General features: G+C 42.3%; 1 protein-coding gene across 1 annotated transcript in view; it reads right to left on the minus strand.

Annotated features, from left to right (window-relative positions):
• Positions 1–13022, minus strand: part of NRG3 (neuregulin 3) — a 1387275-nt gene that overhangs the window by 931626 nt on the left and 442627 nt on the right. The window lies entirely within an intron of this gene.

Raw genomic sequence — 13022 nt, forward strand, 5'->3', positions numbered from 1 at the left:
ACAAACATAAACAGAACACACACCCTTGCCAGATGCACATTTTGCAGTTTTAGACATTCATATCGTCGCTTTGTAAAATCAGGATTTGGATGTCCATGCAACTTGGATGCCTAAATGCCAGTTTCCCCTCCTTTTACAAAAGTGTGGAAGAGGGTTTTTAGTGCCAGTCAATGCACTGAATTGCTCCAGTGGTCATAGAGTTCCTATGAGTATCGGAGCAGCACAGAATATTCAGCATGCCATCCGGCGCTAAAAAATACTTCTGCGCTTTTGTAAAAAAATGGTGGTGGTGGTGGGGGGGGGGGGGTTATGAACATCTAAAACAGAAATAGTGCTTCTAAAGGAAGCACCCATATGTGCTTCTAAAATGCACAGTCCATATCCCTTCCCCATCTATATCTTGCCCAGAGACTGTCTGAATTCAAGAAGGCCTGAGATAAGCATGTGGGATCTCTCAGAGAGAGAAAGAAATAATGGTTACTGCGGATGTGCAGACTGGATTGGCCATTTGGCCTTTATCTGTAATCATGTTACTGTTTCTATGTCTATTTCCACTCTTTTGCAAACTATGGGCTCCTTTTATCAAGCAGCGGTAGAATGTTTTACTGTAGGCCGGCAAGGTAAATGCTCTGATACACACAAGAATTGAATGAGCATCAGAGCATTTACCTCGCCAGCCCGTGGTAAAACACTCTACCACTACTTGCTAAAAGGAGCCCTATGCAATTAATGCACAAATTGGCATCTGCTGTCATATTAGCTCAGTAATGGTTCCTAAGTCTATGCGCTAAATTAACATTTAAGACTACAAGGCTTAGCCTGCAATCTTAGCCACTACTAAATTATCTTGAGAATTGGCCACATACCGGCTCCATATTCTTATCAAAACATCAATAACAATACTGTACCTAATAAATACCAAGTAATTAATTTATCTAGGGTAATATTCCAGCTACCTCATGGTCAGGAAAAATAGAAGATCACTTTTTTATCATTATTATTTCATTTAACAAAGGGATTAGGTTAAAATAAGATTATTTAGTTCAGAAGTTTCCTTGGAGATTTTCCTAACTAAACCAATGTTTCAGAAATTATGCTATTGATTCTGAAGCCAGTGCCCTGTCTAATAACTGGAATCTCATAAGTGCAAAATTTGCCCTCTAATATTGCTTGTTTCTCAGGAAGTTCCCTATCTACAGAGTCCATCGTAAAGTACAGTACATTCCATTCGTCTTCACATGCCTGGTTTCTTGCGGTGCATTTTTCATACTACTGCTTTTGGCTTATGCCCTGCGGGGTTAGCAACACATCATTATAGAATACTTGGATTAAAAAGATGCATTAGGGGAGTCAAGAGAGCTGCATTTTACTGATTATGTCTGAGGTGTAAACAGCACTGATCGAATACTCACTGCAATTTGATGAGAAACAAAAGAAAGGAAAGCAAACATTATTAAATACATGAAACACATCTTTGAAAATGTAGTATTCTGACTTTTATATTTAAAGATCCAATTATTTTTTTCCTTCCTGCCAAGACATTTTTGGCAATGACAGCAGAGCAATTTAAATCAAATTACATGCCTAGAAAAGATTGATTCATAAATCAAGAGCATTCAACTATCAAGATCTTATCCCTTTTTATAAATTGTAAATTAGAGTGGATATCAAAATGTGTGCAGAAAACTGGCCCAACATATAACAAAGCCTCGAAAGCTGAATTTTAAGAAATGGCACATTGATCATTACCCTTATTATCCATGCTCATTAACCATGAAATAACTTGTAACTATTCCTCCCTTACATGATAACTAAAAGATGTGGATGTACACAGCGAATAAAAAAAAAAATATTTGTTCCATTTGATCTTTGCTCCCAATATTTAGGGCTCCTTTTATTAACCAGCAGAAGAACTTCTTACCTTGGGCCGGCGAGGTAAATGCTCTGACACTCATTCAATTCCTATGATCATCAGAGAATTTACCTTGTGTGACAGGGAAGCTCCTGTCACGGTTAAAAAGACTAGCCCTGCAAAAAGTGCAGCCCTCAAACCAGCAATCCCTAAAATGAAGCCTGTACACCCTGTTAAAAGCACAATTTCAATACAGAAAGAAAACAGAAAAGGCAGGTGATGTCACAACTAGGAATTCCGGCAGCGAGAGCACACAAAACATTATCTATCCCCTATTACTCCTTTCCCAGAGCTGAGGAGAAACAAAGAATCAACCCAGCAGGCGATGGGGATAACCACGGAGTCCTGCAGTCATGTCACCTAGAGAAAAGATTGCAAGTGAATAAATTAACTCCAGCTGATTCAGACAGGGGAAGCAGAGCACCGTACACAAAGGGCAGTTTTGAAACTTTTCCTACCCACCATAAACAGGGTTTTTTTCCAGGTCCACAAGGAGACTGTCTCCAGGAAGGTGCTAGCAGAACTGATATCAGGACTCTTCAATCTTTCCCTAAGTTTGAGGAGAGTCCCCATAGACTGGAAAACAGCTAACGTCGTTCCACTGCACAAAAAGGGTTGCAGGGCAGAGGCTGCAAACTACAGACTGGTGAGTCTCGCATCAATAGTATGCAAACTCATGGAAACACTAATCAAACATAAATTAGATGCAATCTTGGATAAGGAGAATCTACGGGATCCCAGTCAACACGGATTCACCAAGGGTAGGTCCTGCCAATCCAATCTCATCAGCTTCTTTGACTGGGTAACAAAACAGCTAGACTTGGGAAAATCCATGGACGTTGTATACTTAGACTTCAGCAAAGCTTTCAATAGTGTCCCGCATCGCAGTCTGTTGAGCAAGATGAAATCAATGGGGCTGGGAGAAACACTAACTACATGAGTCAATGACTGGCTGAGTGGCAGACTTCAGAGGGTGGTAGTTAACGGTACCCTCTCTAAAACATCGGAAGTGACCAGTGGAGTACCGCAGGGCTCAGTCTTGGGCCCGCACCTTTTCAACATATTCATAGGGGACCTAACTCAGGGGCTTCAAGGTAAGATAACGTTATTCACTGACGACGCCAAACTATGCAATATAGTGAGAGACGGAAATTCACCCGATAGTATGACACAGGACCTACATTTGCTGGAGCTTTGGTCCTCGACCTGGCAGATGGGCTTCAATGCTAAGAAATGTAAGATCATGCACCTCGGCAGCAGAAATCCGTGCAGAACTTACATGGTGAGACCTTAGCTAGAACTTCAACAGAACGAGACTTGGGAGTGATCATCAGCGCAGACCTGAAAACTGCTGATCATGTGGAGAAGGCTTCATCTAAGGCAAGACAGTTGTTAGGTTGCATCCGCAGGAGTTTCGTCAGCCGGAAGCCTGAAGTCATAATGCCATTATACAGAACCATGGTGAGACCACATTTGGAATACTGTGTGCAATTCTGGAAGCCACACTACCGAAAAGATGTGCTGAGAGTAGAGTCGGTGCAACAGATGGCCACCAGGATGGTCTCGGGGCTCAAAGATCTATCATACGAGGAAAGGCTGAAAAATTTGCGGCTATACTCACTCAAGGAACGTAGGGAGAGAGGAGACATGATCGAGACGTTCAAGTATATTACCGGCCGTATCGAGATGGAAGAAGAGATTCTCTTTCTCAAAGGACCCTCAGCCACAAGAGGGCATCCGCTCAAACTCAGGGGCGGGAAATTTCATGGCGACACCAGGAAATATTTCTTCACCAAGAGAGTGTTTGATCCTTGGAACGAGATCCCGGTGCAGGTGATCGAGGCAAACAGCGTGCAAGAATTTAAGAGCAAATGGGATGCCCATGTGGGATCCCTTAGAGGGTTAAGCCAAGGGAACCTGTCACCAGGAGTGGGATCCCTAGGATAGTAGACTTGGGGGTGGGTCAGTAGAGTGGGCAGACCTGATGGGCTATAGCCCTTATCTGCCGTCATCTTCTATGTTTCTATGTACTGTAGTAACCCAGTTGAGCCTTGGGCGAAAGGGCTGGAGATTTGTTCAGACGAGGAAGAAACCTTCTTTGAGAAACTTCCAAACAACCAGAGAAGGGGATGGGAGGTGGAGAGAGAAGCAGAGGAATTAATAGAAACTGGAGACGGTTACTCAAGCTCTAGTGATACTGGGTGGGGGAGGTACAGTGAGACTGACTCAGGGGAAGGTGTGCTAGAGGAAGGCATGACATGTGAATGACCAGTGAGAAGCTGTTTCTTTCCTCCTTGTAGTGAGAAAAGTCTGCCAGAGAAACTTGGACTGAATTAAGGCTACAGGTAATAACAAGGCAGCAGTGCCGGAATTTTAAAGTATGTTTAAAACGTCATCTAGAAAAGTCTCCAAAGAACCAAAGCTAAAGGACTTTTGGGGGCATTTTGGGAGGGCCTGAAGAGCTTAGTGAAAAGGCAGGCTTGTTCCCACACAGCACACAGTGCAGGGCTGTGAAAGTCCTTCGAAGGACTTGTTGCTATTGATTTAACTAGAGTGAGAGAATGCATATTGTCACTTGATATTTTGATACTCTGTTTTGAAATCATGCAGGCATCGGAAGTGCCCAAGTAAAGCTGGCAGGACTGTGACTAAGAGCAGTCAGCAGCCCCAATGAAGGGGCTTAAAAAGACAAGAGTCTGGAAAGTACAGTTTTGTTTTTGTTTGGGATATGATGGCGAGGACTGTCCAGTCCATGAACTGATTCACAGGGAGCAGACCCTGGAGTGTGGTGAAATAAACTGTAGTGCCAGAGACTGTAAAAGGCAGTTTTCTGTTTTATAATTTTTCTGTTGCAAACATTAAACCCAGTGAAGTTTTGTTTACAAGAAATCCAAACTCCGGGTTTTTCTTCTACCAGCCATATAAAAGGTGCATCGAAAATATTCCCTGTGGTCCGAGCCAGGGTTTCCTACTCACTTGGGGCCAGGCCCGGCCACACTTGACAGCCCATGGTAAGAAGCTCTTCTGTGAAGTGGCGTAGTAACAGTGTCTGGGGTGGTGGTACCTCTCTCCTGCCCTCTTCCCCGCCTTTCTACACACACGCCCTTTTCCCTTTCCCCATATCATTTTAACTTCTCTACCATAAGCAGCAAACCCATGTCAGTGTCATCTTGCCCTTTGATGTCACTTCTTAGGCGCGGGTCCTGGAAGTGATGTCAGAGTGAGCTCCGATGCTGATGCAGGCAGCAACCTTGCACTGGGGAAGTTAAAAAGGTATGGGGGAAGGCAAGGGGCTTACACGTGGCAAGGTGAGGAGTGGGGGAGGGCAGAGAGGATAAGGGGTGCTGTGCCCTTAGGAAGACCGCGCCCAGGGTGGACCGCCCACTTGTATCCCCCTTACTACACCACTGTTTCTGCAATTTAATAAAATCCAGCATTAGATTTTTTTTTGTTTGTTTTTTCAGACAGATGTATTAATAAAACTATTTAAAGACATTTTACATTTGCTGACATGAATATATCAAGGTTATACATACGAGGTGCTACCCAAAAGTTTGGGGAATGTGAACAGCGCGTGCAAACCAAATATAGTATGCCCTGCCGTCGCTAGAGGTGTCTATCAGCATGCTTTGTGAATCAGTGTGCCAACGGGCATGCAGCTGAGTGGTCGCGTTGTTTTGTTCTGTGCAATTTTGTAAGGTTGTGTTTCAGTGATTTGTCTGCTTTCAATATGACAGATTTTACTGAGCAAAGAATCTGCACCAAATTTTGTTTCAAACTTTAAAAAACTGCTGCAGAAACCCATCGTGTGCTCCAGGAGATAATGCCATGTGCTAAAGCAAAAACCTTTCTTTGGTACAAACGCTTCAAGAACGGACGAACATCTGTCTATGGCGATGATCGTTCCGGACGACCGTCAACAAGCACAACACCAGAAACCATAGCAAAAGTTTGCGAGCCTGTCCTTGCAGATCATAGGCAAACTATCCATGATGTTTGTGAGATAGTAGGACAGTCATATGGGACAGTTCAAATTTTGTCAGACGAATTGAACATGAGATACATTTCTGAAAAATTTGTGCCAAGACTACTAACCGGTGAACAGAAGGCCTATCGTGTTTCTGCCTGTTCGGAACTTCCAGAAACATTACAGTGTCCCTATTAAACTGATCTTGCCCCCTGTGATTTTTTTCCTATTCCTCAAAATGAAAATACGACTGAAAGGACGCCGTTTTAACATGATTGAAGAGATCCAGGCAAAATTGCAGGAGGTCCTCAAGGCACTCACCCAAGATGACTTCCATAGATGCATGGACTCGTGGAAAAAACACTGGGATCGCTGTATCCATTCTCAAGGGGGCTACTGCAAAGGAGATGGTGGAAACTAGGAGTTTTGGTAAGCAATTTTTTTTTATTTACAATTGAATTCCCCAAACCTTTGGGTAGCACCTCATATTTATTTGATTTTGCACACAATGTGTGGCCCATATACTAAGCTGTATAAGATGTTAATATTGCAGTTCTAGGGACTGCCTGAGAGAATCCAAAAATGTATTATCTTGCCGTTGCTACTGAGATAAAAGTTAAATACAGCTCGACTTCCATTAATACAGAATACAGAAATTTGTTTGATTTTTAAATTAAAAAAATCAGACCATATAATGCCTTATTACAGGGAGTTGCATTGGCTCCCCATGGAAGATAGAGTATAGTTTAAGTTTGGTTGCCTGTGTTACAAAGTAATATATGAAATGGCTCCAGCCTATTTAGTTGATCAATTAATTTTTTTCCTATCATAGACATTCTACTTGGATAGCTTCCCTTTTTGATTTTCCATAACCCAAAGGTTGCCACTATAAAAGATATTGTAATCGACCACTGTCATTTCAAGCAGCTACTTGGGATACTGATTTTCGCCAATTGCATCTACATCATATCAAAATTTTAGGAAACTATTAAAGAATTATTTATTTAGGAAATTTTTGAAAGATTGAGAATATATTCTATTCTGTGTTGTAACTGTATTTTACTTTTGTTAAATCGCAAAGGTTTGAAGGATAATGCAGTATACAAATGTCATGCAATGTTATGTAAGTCACTTTCAGTGCAATTATGTAACGAAGTGCCTAGAATTAGATGTCCACATGGTGCTTGGTAGGATCTTATTCAATAAAGGAAAGTCGACTCCTTCTTTATAGAATTCTACATTCATAGGGCTATACCGTATATGTGCATAATATTTAGGTACATACAATTATACCAGCCATAGAGTGTGAGTATCTAAGTATGGCAGATACTTGCATGACTTAATTAGGTGGATAAGTGGAAGTCTTGCCTATATCTTGCCCATGCTCCACCTTGTTTATGCCCTCCACCTTGCAAATACATGCTAAGTAATTTAAACAGGTATTTGCAGAATAGCATTCAGGCAGCATTCTAGCATATACAAATGCATGAGGAGGTGAGTGGTGGAGCGACAGTTGTCCCCAAGACAACTCCCTCCTTAGCAAGTCCCCAAGCCCACTCCCTCCTTACAGCAAGTGGCACTAAATAGTTGTCTTATGACTGAATCAAGGTGGAGGGGCTCAAGTCAGGATGGATTTAATTGCCCTGAGGTTAGAGAAGAGTGAGAGAGGACTCAAGGATAGATGTCTAGGATCCCTGTCTTAGGCTATTGTACCTGGTAGAATTAAGGGGAAGAAGGGTGACCCTAACTCAGACCTTGTATATTTAGTGAGAAGATGCCTGAATTTTATGCTTGAAGGAATTTTAGGGTTGAGTATTTATAAGAGAGAAGACTGACAAGGTAGGCTCATAATCCTTTGGTTGCTGAACTATGGTTGTGAATAATGAAGACATAATTTATGGAAGAAAGTAGCCATGCCAGAGATTGATTAATTAAAATAAGATTGTGTGTGAGAGACTTCCATGGAGAGTACTGAACATTTGAGGAAACAGGCTTGTTTGTTTCCCTTGTATATAGCAATAAAGTTTTCCTTTTTGACCTTGCACTGTCCTCTGATGTGTTTTTTGATGGTTCTATCCCACCTTGCCAAGCCATGCTATCAGCCATGTTACATTATTATGGCAGCAGTGGGATTTGAACTTCTGCTTCAAAGAAGCTGACTTTACTTACTTCCTGGGTTTGGGGCCTCAGTACAGCTGGGGGGAATATATATATATAACTTCATAAGAATCATTTGTCAAAATAATAAATAAATGTTATTCAAAAAAATGAGTCAAGATGGCAGATTGAAGAGAGCAGCAGGAAGCTGTGTTGCAGTCTCTGGCTGAATTCTCTGGTAGAGGGAAGAGATGTGCTAAGGTCCAGGTTTACCCTTCAGTGCAAGCTTACATACCATAATTGGCACCGACTAAGCTGGATGACTGTGGCTTCTGACCGTTAATATTGGTGTCTGGAGCTTTGGTCAGCTTCCCTTATATGGAGGAGTATAGTTTGGAAGGGGCATTGTTTAGCCCTGTTATTCGGCTGCCACCCCTATGACCAGGAAATTTTACTGTGGGGATAGAGTTAGCACAGTTGGGAATGAGAGTCATGGTCCTTTCTGGAGCTACTGAAGGGGATCTACTCGCTAAGTTTTTTACCGGAGTGGAAGTGGAAGAACAAGCTCCAGTGGAGGGTGCATCCTCGAGAACTATGCTGGAGTCAGCAGGGACAGGTTCTGGAATGTCTTGAGGTTTGGTGAAACCAGCAGTCATCACCAAGAATACTATGTGGGATGCTCTTCAGGGTCTAGATAAGTGTTTTCAGGTACTGTCTTCTCAAATTATGAAATTTAAATGATGATTTTTTTTCACAATTTGTGTCTCAATCTCAGTCACAAATTGGATTTGCTATCACATTAGACCAACTAGAGACTCAAGTGTCTGAGTTGAAAAACTGTGATACAGATTTGATTAAAGACAAAATTTTGGTCCAGCGATGTTTAGAATATTTGGATAATCAAGTAAGGAAGAATAATCTTATACTGGCTTTTACTAAACTGTGGTAGAGCTTCTTACCACAGGCCGGAGAGGTAAATGTTCCAATGTTCATAGGAATTGAATGAGTGTTGGGAGTATCAGCCTACAGTAAGAAGCTCTTCTGCAGTTTAGTAAAATGAGCCCTTAGATTTTTAAATTTCCCTAGGTCACCAATGTTATTAGAGCTGGAATTAGTGAATCACTATATAAGAGAAATTTTGGAGTTATCAGCTAAGTATCTTCCTCCTGTTTCAAGAGTGGTATGTCCATCTACATCTACTGGATATATATTTGGTGGAATAAACAACCAAAATGCAAGCTGATTTAAATCTGACATAATTTTTGGAATCATCAGCAGAACTGGTATGGTGGTAACCTTTATGTTAGAGCCTGACTCCAATTTGGTTCTACAGCAATACTTCAGACATATGAATGAGTTTTGGATCTACAATTCCATCTATTTCCTGATTTGCGGTAGCAGAACGAGACTTGGGGGTAATCGTCAGTGAGGACATGAAGTCTGCCAATCAAGTGGAGCAGGCTTCGTCCAAGGCAAGACAAATCATGGGCTGTATACGAAGGGGTTTCGTCAGTCGTAAGGCGGAAGTCATTATACCATTGTATAGATCCATGGTGAGGCCCCACCTGGAATACTGTGTGCAATTCTGGAGGCCGCATTATCGCAAGGATGTGCTGAGACTGGAGTCGGTGCAAAGAATGGCCACCCGGATGGTCTCGGGACTCAAGGATCTACCATACAAAAAACGGCTTGACAAATTACAGCTATACTCGCTCGAGGAGCGCAGAGAGAGGGGAGACATGATCGAGACATTCAAGTATCTTACGGGCAGCATCAAGGCGGAGGAAGATATCTTCTTTTTCAAGGGTCCCACGACAACAAGAGGGCATCCGTTGAAAATCAGGGGCGGGAAACTACGAGGTGACACCAGGAAATTCTTTTTCACTGAAACAGTGGTTGATCGCTGGAATAGTCTTCCACTACAGGTGATTGAGGCCAGCAGCGTGCCTGATTTTAAGGCAAAATGGGATCGGCACATGGGATCTATTCACAGGGCAAAGGTAGGGGAGGGACATTAAGATGGGCAGACTAGATGGGCCGTGGGCCCTTATCTGCCGTCTATTTCTATGTTTCTATGTTTCTATGTCTCGTATAAACCAAGTAAGAAGAATTTCTTGGCTTTGAAACCGACAGTTCTGGCTCTGCCAGAGACATTTATGTTAAAATTTCCAGGTAGGTGTTTTGTGGCTTAATGCTAATATTTTTCTATTTATTTATTTCTCAAATTTCTAAACTGCTTATAACTAAGCAGTGAACAATTAAAACATTCACAATAGTTCATGGACAGTACATTTACAAAATGCATTCAAATTACATTGCAATTACTTAGTAATTTAATCCTCTTGAAATAATGTCAAAGGTTCAATGAATTTATACGTTAACCATCTCCACTAAATAAAGTGCAACAATCACAGATCGGGATTCTTATTAAATATGCCTACCAACATGGTTTCGGAGAAAAGCCTCCACAAACAGTTGTGTTTTTTCAACATCTCAGGATGCCAGAGAATTTTTGAATGCTAGAGAAAATTTAACTTCTCTCTGATTAGCTTTATTAATTGATCCTCAACCAACTGCAGATTTCTTTTTTTTTTTTCTTTATATTTATTGAAATTTTTTCATTATTCATAAGAATATTCCTCTTATACAAGTAATACAGATAATGAAAACTTAAACATACTCGCATATAGTGCTACAAGGAAAATAGTCCATCTTTCTTAGACCACTAACTCAAAGGAGGGAGGAGATTGAATAAATTGAAGAGATACAGCATAAGAAAATAACAATAAACTCGAAAGGCTTAACAGCATTTGATACCCCTTCTTTCCTTTCTGATCTTAAACATTCCCAGTAGCCAGACCTTTCAAATTTAAAAAAGCACGTAATTGTTCTGGTGCATAGTAGACATATTTAACACCTTGATATTTAATCAAACGTTTACTGGATATGCTAATAAGAATGTCGCTCCAAGGGTCAAAGTCTCTATTCTCATAGCTAGGAATAACTTTCTTCACTCCTGCGTTGTTCTTGTGACATCAGGGAACATCCATACTTTCTTTCCTAGAAATACTAGTAGAGGATTTCGGAAATACAATCGCATAATTGCATTCATATCTTGTTCGAAAACAAAAGATAGAATCAGCTCCGATCCCCATAGGGAGGAGCGATGGCAAATCGGCCGAAGCCGTTGCCACTAGCGGGGGGGGGGGGGGGGGGGGAAGGGGGGGTAGATAAAAGAGGAGTGGGAAGGGGGACGCACCCTTTTCGGCGACGCCAGAGCTAGGAGAAGGAGGCAGCATCCCTCCCACCCACCCTCGACTATCGTCGCAGCCATTCACCTGGAAGGTAAGCACAGCATATGTCTAAAAGCATACATATGGGCAGTGTTAAGAAATAGGGCACGTCACCTTGCTTGGACGGCAGGGAGGCCAGGCCATGAGCTTCACTGCAACCTAACGCTGAGGAGAGGACACCTCCTTGCACGGGAAGGGTCCGGCGAGCCGGGGAAGCTTGTACGGCCCCCTACATCGTGCAGGGAGATAGGCATATGCTGTGCGGCTGTTGTTATGTTATGTTGTTACGTTATGTTGTTATGTTATGTTCATCTGTTGCAGATAAGTAATGTTATATTGCGCTGCTGGCTGCGGCCTAATAAATTCCACTCTGAGTTGAAATTGTCTGAGTGTCGTTTGTACCAGGTCCTACATGCCAGGGGGGCAACAAGTGCTGAGTGCACGATTTGATGAATAATGTGGCCCATTTCTTAGTGCAGCTTAGTAAACAGACTCCACGTGCAGTAAAATATCACTTTTTTACTGCAATTTAATTACCGCATGAGCTACTAATCTATAGTAAGTTAGGCCCCCTTTTATGAAGCCGTGTTAGGCTTTTTTTAATCACCAGTCACTGCAGTATTTGCTCCCGACACTCATAAAAATTCTATGAGCGTTGGAGCTTTTACCACCGCGGCTGGTGATATTAAAGCCTAACGTGGCTTCATAAAGGGGGGCCTTAGTTCCTCAAGTTAGCAACTTCCATGATAAATGCATAACAAAACTTGCAACTATTCTCACAGCTGTGTTATTCTTCTCCCCGGGAACATTAGGCCTCTCGAGGGCATCTCAAACAGGCTATTAATTAATAAAGTGGCATGTGGGCCTCTATTCTTCCCTTCTCCCCAGCAAAGACACTTTAAAGTTACCATCACCCTCTAGAATTTATCCCTATTCCTCTAAAATCCCCTTACTTTTAAAAGGTACCCCCAGACACTTCAATCTATCTCAGGACCTCCTTACCCACCCTCCATCCCCAGACTTACTGTAGAGTTTCACTGGTGTCTAGTTCTTGGGGCAAGAGTGATTCCAGTTATTCTTGCCCCAACAGGCTTTCAATTTAAAAATGATGCTTGTTGACCCATAACCTTTATTTGGCAGCTTAAAACCCTGTAATTGTAGCATGAGACTACTGTTGAGAAGGCTCCATCATCTGGATAATGCTCCTGCCCACCACTGAACACCAAGAAAACCACTGGCAAGAGATAGCATGTGTTAAGGGGTAGGTGTTTATGGTCAGTGTTAGGTGGTGGAGAATGCATGTACTGCTGTTTGGTGTTATGGAGATGGGGATGGAGCAAGATTACAGAGGGCATCTTCATGTGTGTTAGGGGGATCAGCAAAGGGTAAACTTGTATGACTTGGGAGAAAATTGGGAGGTTGCTATCAGGTAGGGTTATCAGATTTTACGTATGTAAAATCCGGATCCATAGACATACCCCCCCTCCCCAGGTCCACCCATTTCTACCCATCCCCACCCCATTATGTCCACACCATGCCCCAGCCTCGCCCCCTAGCCCCACCCCCTCAGCCTGCTCATTGGGAGGGAGGGCATCCTGATGAAATCCACTTTTCAAAGTGACGGGTTTTGAAAAGCCGTCCAGATGCTTAGCCATACCCTCTAAAAAGAGGACATGCCCGGGTAAATCCGTACATCTGGTAACCCTAGTTCCAGGTAGCATAAGTGCTGACATATACCGTATGGATTGCAAAA

Source organism: Geotrypetes seraphini, chromosome 4 (assembly GCF_902459505.1).
Source record: "Geotrypetes seraphini chromosome 4, aGeoSer1.1, whole genome shotgun sequence".
NCBI classification, from domain to species: Eukaryota; Metazoa; Chordata; class Amphibia; order Gymnophiona; family Dermophiidae; genus Geotrypetes; species Geotrypetes seraphini.